The 15,037-nt window shown below is 36.1% G+C and overlaps 1 protein-coding gene across 3 annotated transcripts in view; it reads right to left on the minus strand.

Moving 5' to 3' along the window:
- Window positions 1-15,037, minus strand: part of SLC17A1 (solute carrier family 17 member 1) — an 85,614-nt gene that overhangs the window by 65,357 nt on the left and 5,220 nt on the right. The window lies entirely within an intron of this gene.

A 15,037-nucleotide genomic window follows, 5' to 3' on the forward strand; every position in this document is an offset into this window, starting at 1 on the left:
AACATGGGAAAGGAAATAGCTACTGAAGTCCAGGAAGCACAGAGAGTCCCATACCAGATAAAGCCAAGGAGAAACACTCCAAGACACACAGTAATCAAATTGGCAAAAATTAAAGACAAAGAAAAATGATTGAAAGCAGCAAGGGAAAAGCAACAAATAACATACAAGGGAACTCCCACAAGGTTAACAGCTGATTACTCAGCAGAAAATTTACAAGCCAGAAGGGAGTGGCATGGTATACTTAAAGTAATGAAAAGAAGAAGCTACAACCAAGATTACTGTACTTGGCAAGGATCTCATTGAGATTCAACGGAGAAATCAAAAGCTTTAAAGACAAGCAAAAGCTAAGAGAATTCAGCACCACCAAACCAGCTCTACAACAAATGCTAAAGGAACTTAAGTGGGAATCACAAGAGAAGAAAAGGACCTACAAAAACAAACCCAAAACAATTAAGAAAATGGTCATAGGATATACATATAAATAATTACCTCAAAGGTGAATGGATTAAATGCTCCAAACAAAAGACACAGGCTTGCTGAATGGACATAAAAGAAGACCCATATATAAGCTGTCTAAAAGAGACCCACTTCAGACCTAAGGGACACATACAGACTGAAAGTGGGGGGATGGAAAAAGATCTCCCATGCAAATGGAAATCAAAAGAAAGCTGGAGTAGCAATACTCATATCAGATAAAATAGACTATAAAATAAAGAATGTTACAAGAGGAAAGGAAGGACACTACATAGTGATCAAGGGATCAATCCAAGAAGACGATATAACAATTATAAATATATATGCACCCAACATAGGAGGACCTCAATACATAAGGCAGATACTAACAGCTCTAAAAGAGGAAATTGACAGTAACACAATAATACTGGGGGACTTTAACACCTCACTTACACCAATGGACAGATCACCCAAAATGAAAACAAACAAGGAAACAGAAGCTTTAAATGACACAATAGACCAGATAGATTTAATTGATATTGATAAGACATTCCATCCAAAAACAGCAGATTACACTTTCTTCTCAAGTGTGCATGGAATTTCCCCAGGATAGATCACATCTTGGGTCATAAATCAAGCCTCAGTAAATTTAAGAAAATTGACATCATATCAAGCATCTCTTCTTACCACAACGCTATGAGATTAGAAATCAATTACAGGGAAAAAACACAACCATATGGAGGATAAAAATATGTTACTAAATAACCAACAGATCACTGAAGAAATCAAAGAGGAAATCAAAAAATACCTAGAGAAAAATGACAATGAAAACACAACGATCCAAAACCTATGGAATGTGGCAAAAGCACTTCTAAGAGGGAAGTTTACAGCTATACAAGCCTACCTCAACAAATGAGAAAAATCTCAAATAAACAATCTAAACTTCCACCTAAAGGAACTAGAGAAAGAAGAACAAACAAAACCCAAAGTTACCAGAAGGAAAGAAAGAATAAAGATCAGAGCAGAAATAAATGAAATAGAAACAAAGAAAACAATAGCAAAGATCAATAAAACTAAAAGCTGGTTCTTTGAGAAGATAAACAAAACTGATAAACCATTAGCCAGACTCATCAAGAAAAAGAGGGAGAGGACTCAAATCAATAAAATTAGAAATGAAAAACGAGAAGTTACAACAGACACCACAGAAATACAAAGCATCCTAAGAGACTACTACAAGCAACTCTATGCCAACAAAATGGACAACCCGGAAAAAATGGACAAATTCTTAGAAAGGTATAACCGTCCAAGACTGAACCAGGAAGAAATAGAAAATATGAACAGACCAATCACAAGTAATGAAATTGAAACTATGATTAAAAATCTTCCAACAAACAAAAGTCCAGGACCAGATGCCTTCACAGGTGAATTGTATCAAACATTTAGAGAAGAGCTAACACCCATCCTTCTCAAACTCGTCCATAAAACTGCAGAGGAAGGAACACTTCCAAACTCATTCTATGAGGCCACTATTACCCTGATACCAAAACCAGACAAAGATACTACAAAAAAAGAAAATTACAGACCAATATCACTGATGAATATAGATGCAAAAATCCTCAACAAAACACTACCAAACAGAATCCAACAACACATTAAAAGGATCATACACCATCATCAAGTGGGATTTATTCCAGAGATGCAAGGATTCTTCAATATACGCAAATCAATCAATGTGGTACACCATATTAACAAATTGAAGAAGAAAAACCATATGATCCTCTCAATAGATGCAGAAACAACATTTGACAAAATTCAACACCCATTTATGATAAAAACTCTCCAGAAAGTGGGCATAGAGGGAACCTACTTCAACATAATAAAGGCAGTATACGACAAACCCACAGCAACCATCATTTTCAGTGGTGAAAAACTGAAAGCATTTCCTCTAAGATCAGGAACAAGACAAGGATGTCCACTCTCACCACTATTATTCAACATAGTTTTGGAAGTCCTAGCCACGACAATCAGAGAAGAAAAATAAATAAAAGGAATACAAATTGGAAAACAAGAAGATAAACTGTCATTGTTTGCAGATGACATGATACTATAGAGAAATCTAAAAATGCCACCAGAAAACTACTAGACCTAATCAATGAATTTGGTAAAGTTGCAGGAAACAAAATTAATGCACAGAAATCTCTTGCATTCCTATACACTAATGATGAAAAATCTGAAAGAGAAATTAAGGAAACACTCCCATTTACCACTGCAACAGAAAGAATAAAATACCTAGGAATAAACCTACCTAGGGAGACAAAAGACCTGTATGCATAAAACCATAAGAGACTGATGAAAGAAATTAAACATGATACCAACAGATGGAGAGATATACCATGTTCTTGGATTGGAAGAATCAATATTGTGAAAATGACTGTACTACCCAAAGCAATCTACAGATTCATTGCAATCCCTATGAAATTACCAATGGCATTTTTTACGGAACTAGAACAAAAAAATCTTAAAGTTTGTATGGAGACACAGAAGACCCCAAATAGCCAAAGCAATCTTGAGGGAAAAAAACGGAGCTGGAAGAATCAGACTTCCTGACTTCAGACTATACTACAAAGCTACAGTAACCAAGACAATAGGGTACTGGCACATAAACAGAAACATAGATCAATGGAACAAGATAGAAAGCCCAGCGGTAAACCCACACACCTATGGTCAACTAATCTATGACTAAGGAGGCAAGGATATACAATGGAGAAAAGACAGTCTCTTCAATAAGTAGTGCTGGGAAAACTGGACAGCTACATGTAAAAGAATGAAATTAGAACACTCCTTAACACCACACACAAAAATAGACTCAAAATGGATTCGAGACCTAAATGTAAGACTGGACACTATAAAACTCTTAGAGGAAAACATCGGAAGAACATTCTTTGACATAAATCACAGCAAGATCTTTTTTGATCCACCTCCTAGAGTAATGGAAATAAAAACAAAAATAAACAAATGGGACCTAATGAAACGTAAAAGCTTTTGCACAGCAAAGGAGACCATAAACAAGATGAAATGACAACCCTTAGAATGGGAGAAAATATTTGCAAACGAATCAACGGACAAAGGATTAATCTCCAAAATATATAAACAGCTCATGCAGCTCAATATTAAAGATACAAACAACAATCCAAAAATGGGCAGAAGACCTAAATAGACATATCTCCAAAGAAGACATACAGATGGCCAAGAAGCACATGAAAAGCTGCTCAACATCACTAATTATCAAAGAAATGCAAATCAAAACTACAATGAGGTACCACCTCACACCAGTTAGAATGGGTATCATCAGAAAATCTACAAACAACAAATGTTGGAGAGAGTGTGGAGCAAAGGGAACCCTGTTGCACTGTTGGTGGGAATGTAAATTGATACAGCCACTATGGAGAACATTATGGAGGTTCCTTTAAAAACTAAATATAGAATTACCATATGATCCAGCAATCCCACTACTGGGCATATACCCAGAGAAAGCCATAATTCAAAAAGACACATACACCCCAATATTCATTGCAGCACTATTTACAATAGCCATATCATGGAAGCAACCTAAACACCCATCGACAGATTAATGGATAAAGAAGATGTGGTACATATATACAACGGAATATTACTCAGCCATAAAAAGGAACGAAATTGAGTCATTTGTTGAGACCTGGATGCATCTAGAGACTATCATACAGAATGAATTAAGTCAGAAAGAGAAAAACAAATATCTTATATAAACGCATGTACATGGAACCTAGAAAAATGGTACAGATGAACCGGTTTGCAGGGCAGAAGTTGAGACACAGATGTAGAGAACAAATGTATGGACACCAAGCGGGGAAAGCCACAGGGGGTTGGGGATGGTGGTGTGCTGAATTGGGCAATTTGGATTGACATGTATACACCAATGTGTACAAAACTGATGACTAATAAGAACCTGCTGTATAAAAAAATAAATAAAATAAAATTCAAAAATTAAAAAAACACATCTATATATACACCTAAGATCCATATTTTATTTTATATCATTATGCCTCAATAAATATTAAAATATTCAATAATGGTGTTCTGAAAACTGGACAGTCACATGCACAACAATGTAACTTGATCACTATCTTACACCACATACAAAAATTAACTCAAAATGGATTGAAGACAAACTTAAGACATGAAAACATAAAACTTCTAGAAGAAAATATAGGTGGTAAGTTCCTTGACATATGCCTTGGCGATGATTTTTTGAATATGACACTAAAAGCAAAAGCAATGAAAGCAAAATAAACAAAGAGCACTATATCAAACTAAAAGACTTCTGCAGAGCAAAGACTTCTGCAGAGCAAAAGCACTATAGCAAACTAAAAGACTTCTGCAGAGCAAAGAGCACTATATCAAACTAAAAGACTTCTGCAGAGCAAAAGACTTCTGCAGACATCAACAAAATGAAAGGGAAACCTACTGAATGGGAGAAGATATTTGCAAATCATAAATCTGATAAGGGGTTTGCACACAAAATATAAAAAAACTCATACAATTAAACAATGAAAAACAAAGAAAAAATCCAATTAAGAAATGGGCAGAACTGAATAGACATTTTCCGAAGAAGACATGCATATGGTCAAGAGGTACATGAAAAGATGTTCAACATCACTCATCATTACAGAAAGGCAAATCAAAACCATAATGGGATAGCAACTTATACCTGTTAAAATAGCTATTATCAAAAAGGCAAGAAATAAGTGTTGGAAAGAAGGGAAGAAAAGGAACTGTGTACTGTTGGTGGGTATATAAATTGTGGCAGCCACTCTGAAAAACAATATGGCGGTTCCTTAAAAAAATAAAAATAGAAGTAACGTACAAAGATAGCCTCATCCATCAGAGGGCAGACAGCAGAAGCAAGAACAACAATCCTGCAGCCTGTGGAATGAAAATCACATTCACAGAAAGGTAGACAAGATGAAAAGGCAGAGGGCTATGTACCAGATGAAGGAACAAGATAAAACCCCAGAAAAACAACTAAATGAAGTGGAGATAGGCACCCTTCCAGAAAAAGAATTCAGAATAATGATAGTGAAGATGATCCAGGACCCCAGAATATGAATGGAGGCAAAGATCGAGAAGATGCAAGAAATGTTTAACAAAGACCTAGAAGAATTAAAGAACAAACACGTGGAAGAGTTAAAGAACAAACAAACAGAGATGAACAATACAATAACTGAAATGAAAAATACAGTAGAAGGAATCAATAGCAGAATAACTGAAGCAGAAAAATGGATCAGTGACCTGGAAGACACAATGGTGGAATTCACAGCTGTGGAACAGAATAAAGAAAAAAAATGAAAAGAAGTGAAGACAGTCTAAGAGACCTCTGGGACAACATTAAATGCACCAATATTTGCATTGTAGGGGTCCCAGAAGAAGAGAGAGGGAAAGGACCCAAGAAAATATTTGAAGAGATTATAGTTGAAAAATTCCCTAACATGGGAAGAGAAATATCCACCTAAGTCCAGGGAGCAGAGAGAGTCCCATACAGGATAAACCCAAGGAGAAACACACCAAGACACATAGTAATCAAACTGACAAAAATTAAAGACAAAGAAAAATTATTAAAAGCAACAAGGGAAAAATAACAAATAACATACAAGGGACCTCCCATAAGGTTAATAGCTGATTTCTCAGCAGAAACTCTACAAGTCAGAAGGGAGTGGCACGATATATTTAAAGTTATGAAATCAAAAGTTTCACAGAGAAGCAAAAGCTAAGAGAATTCAGCACTACCAAACAAGTCCTACAACAAATGCTAAAGGAACTTCTCTAAGTGGGAAACACAAGAGAAGAAAAACAAACCCAAAACAATTAAGAAAATGGTAACAGGAACATACATATCAATAATTACATTATATGTGAACAGATTAAATGCTCCACCCAAAAGACACAGGCTGGCTGAATGGATACAGAAACAAGACCCATATATATGCTGTCTACACGAGACCCACTTCAGACCTAGGGAAACATACAGACTGAAAGTGAGGGGATGGAAAAAGATATTCCACGCAAATGGAAACCAAAAGAAAGCTGGAGTAGCAATACTCATATTAGAAAAAATAGACTTTAAAATAAAGAATGTTACAAGAGGAAAGGAAGGACACTACATAGTGATCAAGGGATCAGTCCAAGCAGACGATATAACAATTATAAATATATATGCACCCAACATAGGAGGACCTCAATACATAAGGCAACTGCTAACAGCTCTAAAAGAGGAAATTGACAGTAACACAATAATACTGGGGGACTTTAACACCTTACACCAATGGACAGATCATCCAAAATGAAAATAAATAAGGAAACAGAAGCTTTAAATGACACAATAGACCAGATAGATTTAATTGATATTGATAGGACATTCCATCCAAAAACAGCAGATTACACTTTCTCCTCAAGTGCTCATGGAACATTCTCCAGGATAGATCACATCTTGGGTCAAAAATCAAGCCTCAGTAAATTTAAGAAAACTGAAATCATATCAAGCATCTTTTCTGACCACAGTGCTATGAGATTAGAAATCAATTACAGGGAAAAAAACACAACCACGTGGAGGCTAAACAATACGTTACTAAATAACCAACAGATCACTGAAGAAATCAAAGAGGAAATCAAAAAATACCTAGAGAAAAATGACAATGAAAACACAACGATCCAAAACCTATGGGATGTGGCAAAAGCAGTTCTAAGAGGGAAGTTTATAGCTATACAAGCCTACCTCAAGAAACAAGAAGAATCTCAAATAAACAATCTAACTTTCCACCTAAAGGAACTAGAGAAAGAAGAACAAACAAAACCCAAAGTTAGCAGAAGGAAAGAAATCATAAAGATCAGAGCAGAAATAAATGAAATAGAAACAAAGAAAACAATAGCAAAGATCAATAAAACTAAAAGCTGGTTCTTTGAGAAGATAAACAAAACTGACAAACCTTTAGCCAGAGTCATCAAGAGGGAGAGGACTCAAATCAATAAAATTAGAAATGAAAAAGGAGAAGTTACAAAGACACCGTAGAAGTACAAAGCATCCTAAGAGACTACTACAAGCAACTCTATGCCAGTAAAATGGACAAACTGGAAGAAATGAACAAATTCTTAGAAAGGTATTACCTTCCAAGACTGAACCAGGAAGAAATAGAAAATATGAACAGACCAATCACAAGTAATGAAATTGAAACTGTGATTAAAAATCTTCCAACAAACAGAATTCCAGTACCAGATGGCTTCACAGGTGAATTCTATCAAACATTTAGAGAAGAGGTAACACCCATCCTTCTCAAACTCTTCTAAAAAATTGCAAAGGGAGGAACACTCCCAAACTCATTCTACGAGGCCACCATCACCCCGATACCAAAACCAGACAAAGATACTACAAAAAAAGAAAATTACAGGCCAATATCACTTATGAGACGAATATAGATGCAAAAATCCTCAACAAAATACAAGCAAACAGAATCCAACAACACATTACACCAGAAAGTGGGCATAGAGGGAAGCTACCTCAACATAATAAAGTCCATATATGACAAACGCACAGCAAACATCATTCTCAGTGGTGAAAAACTGAAAGCATTTCCTCTAAGATCAGGAAAAAGACAAGGATGTGCACTGTTGCCACCCTTATTCAACATAGTTTTAGAAGTCCTAGCCAGGCAATCAGATATTAAAAATAAATAAAAGGAATACAAATTGGAAAAGAAGTAAAACTGACACTGTTTGCAGATGACAGGATATCTATACATAGATAATCCTAAAGATGCCACCAGAAAACTACTAGAGCTAATCAATGAATTTGGTGAACTTGCAAGATACAAAATTAATGCACAGAAATCTCTTGTATTCCTATACACTAACACAGAAAGACCAGAAAGTGAAATTAAGAAAACAATCCCGGGCTTCCCTGGTGGCACAGTGGTTGAGAATCTGCCTGCCGATGCGGGGGACACAGGTTCGTGACCCAGTCCGGGAGGGTCCCACGTGCTGCGGAGCGGCTGGGCCCGTGAGCCATGGCCGCTGGGCCTGTGCGTCCGGAGCCTGTGCTCCACAGCAGGAGAGGCCACGGCAGTGAGAGGCCCACGTACCACACACACACAAAAAAAGAAAAGAATAAACAAAAAACAATCCCATTCACCACTGCAACAAAAAGGATAAAATACCTAGGAAAAAACCTACCTAAGGAGGTAAAAGACCTGTACTCTGAAAACTATACGACACTGATGAAAGAAATCAGATGACAGAAACAGACGGAGAGATATACCATGTTCTTGCATTGGAAGAATCAATATTGTGAAAATGATTATACTACCCAAAGCAATCTAAAGATTCAACGCAATCCTTATCAAAGTACCAATGGCATTTTTTTTTTTTTTTACAGAACTAGAGCAAAAAATCTTAAAATTTGTATGAAGACACAAAAGACCCTGAATAGCCAAAGCAATCCTGCAGGGAAAAAACGGAGCTGGAGGAATCAGACTCCCTGACTTCAGACTATACTACAAAGCTACAGTAATCGAGACAATATGGTACTGGCACAAAAACAGAAATATAGATTAATGGAACAGGATAGAAAGCCTAGAGATAAATCCACACACCTATGTTCAACTAATCTATGATAAAGGAGGCAAGGATATACAATGGAGAAAAGATAGTCTCTTCAGTAAGTGGTGCTGGGAAAACTGGACAGCCAAATATAAAAGAATGAAATTAGAATACTCCGTAACACCGTACACAAAAATAAACTCAAAATGGATTAAAGACCTAAATGTAAGACTGGACACTATAAAATTAGAGGAAGACATGGGAAGAACACTCTTTGACATAAATCACAGCAAGATCTTTTTTGATCCACCTCCTAGAGTAATGGAAATAAAAACAAAAATTTAAAAATGGGACCTAATGAAACTAAAAGCTACTGTACAGCAAAGGAAACTAGAAACAGGACAAAAAGACAACCCTCAGAATGGGAGAAAATACTTGCAAACAAATCAACAGACAAAGGATTAACCTCCAAAATATATAAACAGCTCATGCAGCTCAATATTAAAAAAAAACTGAGTCAAAAAATGGGCAGAAGACCTAAATAGACATTTCTCCAAAGAAGACATACAGACGACCAAGAGGCACATGAAAAGCTGCTCAACGTCACTAATTATTGGAGAAATGCAAATCAAAACTACAATGAGGTATCACCTCACACCAGTCAGAATGGCCATCAACAAAAACTCTACAAACAATAAAATGCTGGGGAGGGTGTGGAGCAAAGGGAACCCTGTTGCACTGTCGGTGGGAATGTAAATGATACAGACACTATGGAGAACAGTATGGAGGCTCTTTAAAAAACTAAAAATAGAATTACCATAGGACCCAACAATCCCACTACTGGGTATATACCCAGAGAAAACCACAATTCAAAAAGACACATGCACCCCAATGTTCACCGCAGCACTATTTACAATAGTCAGGTCATGGAAGCAACCTAAATGCCCACTAACAGACAGATGGATAAAGAAGATGTGTTACATATATACAATGGAATATTACTCAGTCATAAAAAGGAATGAAATTTGGTCATTTATAGAGACGTGGATGGACCTAGACACTGTCATACAGAGTGAAGTCAGAAAGAGAATAACAAATATCGTATATTAACACATATATGTGGAATCTAGAAAAATGGTACAGATGGACTGGTTTGCAAGGAAGAAATAGAGACAAAGATGTAGAGAACTAATGTATGGACACAAGGAGGGAACATGGAAGGTGGGGTGGTGGTGGTGGTGGGATGAATTGGGAGATTGGGATTGACATGTATACACTAATATGTATAAAACAGATAACTAATAAGAAACTGCTGTATTAAAAAAATAAAATTAAATTAAAAAATATTAAAATTAAATTACAGAAAAGAAAAACAAACTACTGTATGATCCAGCAATTCCATTTCTGGGTACTTATTCAAGGAAAATGAAAACACTAACTTGAAAATGTATCTATAACCCCATGTATATTGCAGCACTGTTTACAATAACCAAGATATGGAAACAACCTAAGTATCTACTGATGGATGAATAAAGAAAATGTGGTTATATATATGATGGAAGATTATTAAGCCTTAAAAAAGAATAAAATTCTTTTAATTGAAGTAAAGTTGATTTATAATATTATTTTAGTTTCAGGTATACATCACAGTAATTCAATATTTTAAAATTATACTCCTTTTAAAGTTTTTACAAAACAATGGCTATACTTCCTTGTACTGTACAATATATCCTTGTTGCCTATTTTATACATGGTAGTTTGTATCTCTTAATCTCCTAACACTATCTGGCCCCTTCCCCCCTTCCGTCTTCCCACTGGGTAACCACCAGTTTGTTCTCTATATCTGTGAGTCTGTTTCTGTTTTGTTATATTCATTAATTTGTTTTATTCTTTAGATTCCATATATAAGTGGTAATATAGAATATTTGTCTTTGTCTGACTTATTTCACTAAGCATAATACCCTTTAGGTCCATCCATGTTGTTACAAATGGCAGAATTTGAGTTTTTAATGGATGAATAATATTCCATTGTACACATATACTACATCTTCTTTATCCATTCATCTGTTGATGGGCACTTAGTTTGCCTCCATATCTTTGTGATTGTAAATAACGCTGCTATGAACATTGGGTACATGTATCTTTTTGAATTAGTGTTTTATTTAAAAAGAATGAAATCTTGCCATTTGGGACAACATGGATGGACCTCAAGGACATTAACACTAAGTTAAACAGGTCAGACAGAGAAAGACAAATACTGTATGATCTCTTTTATATGTGGGATCTTAAAAAAAAAGAAATCAAGCTCGTATATACAGAGAACAGATTAGTGGTTGCCAGCGATGAGGGGGGTGGTACAAAAAATGGGTTAAGGAAGTACAAAATAAGAAAGGACAGAAGGAGGGAAGAAAGGAAGGAAGAAAGAAAAATATCTGTAGGAAATTATGTGGTTTAATGTCTAAGTTATAAATATGTTCCAGAAAAGTTTGTGCCAATTAGATTTCTAGAAATAAAATTATAACTTAAATTAAGTAGAATTTTTTATTGTGGGTTGAACTTGTTATAACTCAAATAACTGTTATGGGATGTGTGGTAAGCAGAATAACGGCCCCACACACACCAAAAAACATTTGTGTAGAGAGAGAAACTACGATGACATGTCAGATTGGCATAGATCCAAAAGGACATTTGTTGGCCAGCTTGAAAGAAAAGAGGAGTGAACCTACATTGTTACAACCCGATGAAGGTTATATTTTTAAATTGTCTGTGGTTGGTATAAAGAAATAAATTTGACTTTTAAATATTGACGTTATATCCAGCTAGCTTTCCTGTGCAAAAAAATTTCACAAACATGATGGCTTAAAACAACACATATTTATTAGCTCATAGTTCTGTAGGTCAGAAGTTTTAGCATGATGTGGTTGGATATTCCACTCCTGGTCTCAAAGGCCAATAGCAAGGTATCAGCCAACAGGGGTTCTAAGGAAGGATCTATTTCCAAGCTCATTCAGGCTATTGGAAGAATTCAGTTTTCCATGGTTGTAGTACAAAAGTTGCCATTTTCCTGCTGGCTGTCAGCTAAGAGCTGCTAGTTTTAAGAGGCTGTGTACATTCCTTCTCACATGGCCCACTCCATCCCCAAAGCCAGCAGGGTAGAATCTCTCTTTTTTAAATTTTTTTTATTTTACTACTCAGTCTTTGAAATCTCATAGGCATTTTACACTAACAGCACATCTTTTTTTTTTAAACATCTTTATTGGGGTATAATTGCTTTACAATGGTGTGTTAGTTTCTGCTTTATAACAAAGTGAATCAGTTATACATATACATATGTTCCCATATCTCTTCCCTCTTGCGTCTCCCTCCCTCCCACCCTCCCTATCCCACCCCTCCAGGCGGTCACAAAGCACCGAGCTGATATCCCTGTGCTATGCAGCTGCTTCCCACTAGCTATCTACCTTATGTTTGTTAGTGTATATACGTCCATGCCTCTCTCTCGCTTTGTCACAGCTCACCCTTCCCCTCCCCATATCCTCAAGTCCGTTCTCCAGTAGGTCTGTGTCTTTATTCCTGTCTTACCCCTAGGTTCTTCATGACATTATTGTTTTAATTCCATATATATGTGTTAGCATACAGTATTTGTCTTTCTCTTTCTGACTTACTTCACTCTGTATGACAGACTCTAGGTCTATCCACCTCATTACAAATAGCTCAATTTCGTTTCTTTTTATGGCTGAGTAATATTCCATTGTATATATGTGCCACATCTTCTTTATCCATTCATCCGATGATGGGCACTTAGGTTGTTTCCATCTCTGGGCTATGTAAATCTCTCTTATATTGAATTCCTCTCATGTTTTGAACCTCTCTAACTGCTCTCTGACCTCTAGACCCAGAGTTAAAGAGCTCTCATGATTAGATCTGTCCTACCTGGATAATTTCCCTATTTTAAGATCAGCTGATTAGGGACCATGATTAGATCTGAAAAATCCCTTCAAGTAGCACCTAGGTTAGTGTTTGCTTCAAAAGCTGGAGGAAGGTGTATGTATACCAGGGGCCAGGATCTTGTGGGCAGGCTTAGATTTCTACCTACTTCAGTTCACCATCTGGTCCCGGAAGATCCATGTTCATCCCTTATGCAAAACATACCCCATTACCAAGGTTCCTAAAGGTCTCATCTCATTATAGCATCAACTCAAGTCCAAAGCCTCATCAAAATCTCATGAGCTCAAATTTCCAAAATCTCATGATCCAAATCATCTAAAACAGGTGTGGGTGAGGCTTCTAAAAGTAAACCACCCTCGGTGCAGTAACTATCTGTGGACTTGTGAAACTAAGGACACAAGTTACATGCCCCCAAAACTTCCACTGTACAGTGGTGGGACAGGCACAGAATAACTGATACAGACATTCTAGTTCCAAAGGGTAAAAATGGAGAGTAAAAAGGAGTCATTGATCCATAAGAGTTTTGAAGTTCAGCTAGACAAATGTTGGATCTTTCTCAAGGCCTGGGGATAATCCCTGTGGCTCTTGGCTCTGTCCTCTGAGCTCTCTGCTTTGTCCTTTGCACTTTGGTTCCACCCAAGAATGCAAAGGGGCCATCTTAGAGTTCTGTCCATTACATATTCCTAGTTACCTAATAGTGTTCATTGGGAATGAATGTTAATTTCATAAAGATATTTTTTGTATATCTATTGAGATCATCATACAGTTTTTCTCTTTAATTTGTGTTGAATGACAGTTATCTACTTTCCTAGGTTAAGCTGGACTTAGTGTTCATGATTTTTAAAAATGTTTTCATAAATTCTTCAATTTGTTTTGCTAATATTTTATTAGGATTTTTGTATCTTTTTAACGTACTGTTAATTTTGCTTTTATATATTTGAGGCTATTTTGTTTAGTTGCATAAATATTTTTTCAGTAATCTCACTGAATTGAATTTTATATCATTATCCATTTTTGAAGAATTGTTTGAAACAACAGTAAAAGATTTTAAACAAATTAGATAAATCAATAATTAGTTAAATAAATTATAATATATTCATACCAAATTCATATGCAACTCTAAAAAATGATGAGGAAGCTCTTTAGGTACAAATGTGGGTTACTATTTAGATATATTAAGTGAAAAGAGAAACATTAGTGCCCGGAAAATAAGTTTTCTGGACTGATTCCCTTTGTAAACAGATAAGAATATGAGATAAAATATATTTGAAATAACATTTCATTGAAAGTGTGGATGATCTGGCAGGAAAGATGAGATATTCAGGCCAAAGATTTTGTGAAGACAGTCTTCAGGGCATAAACTGATCGTTGAAGGAAGATTTTACACTGAAGACATTTGATCTCAGGGGTTTTTCTGGATTCCCAGGGAATGGGGACAACAGGAGTCAGACACCAAAGCCCCGGCAGTGGGAAGGTCTAGTAAGAGACCCCCTTCCCTAAACGTTTAGATGCCAAAGACTTACTGAGGCAGTGAAGGGTAAATACACTGCCTCCTAACTTTCCAGGGAGACAGGCAAAAATTTTTGCCCTGTTTGAACCTTGGAACTGAGCAGAAGGAAGAAAAGAATGCCTCAGAAATTTAATCATTACCGAACCCTTCCTTTCATTTTAAACTCACTGGCCTTGGGTCATCTGAAAAACATCTCAAACCACGCATGTACACACATACACCAAGATGACTTGCTCCAAAGCTTTCTAAACAACCTAATCCTCACCATGTATGGAGGAGGGCTTGTCATGGTCACTTAGGGGTGCACTTTTGTGTTTTGTTTTCCTCTACGTTGCTCCAGGAAGAACATGCTTTACTTCTAAATAAGTCTTGAATTAAAGAAATCATAGGAAATTAGAAAATAATATAGAAAAGGAATATATATATGTGTACATTTATGTGTAATATATATATGTGTATAATTGAGTCACTTTGCTGTACAGCAGAAATCAGCACAACATTGTA

Source organism: Pseudorca crassidens, chromosome 10 (assembly GCF_039906515.1).
Source record: "Pseudorca crassidens isolate mPseCra1 chromosome 10, mPseCra1.hap1, whole genome shotgun sequence".
Lineage (NCBI taxonomy): Eukaryota > Metazoa > Chordata > Mammalia > Artiodactyla > Delphinidae > Pseudorca > Pseudorca crassidens.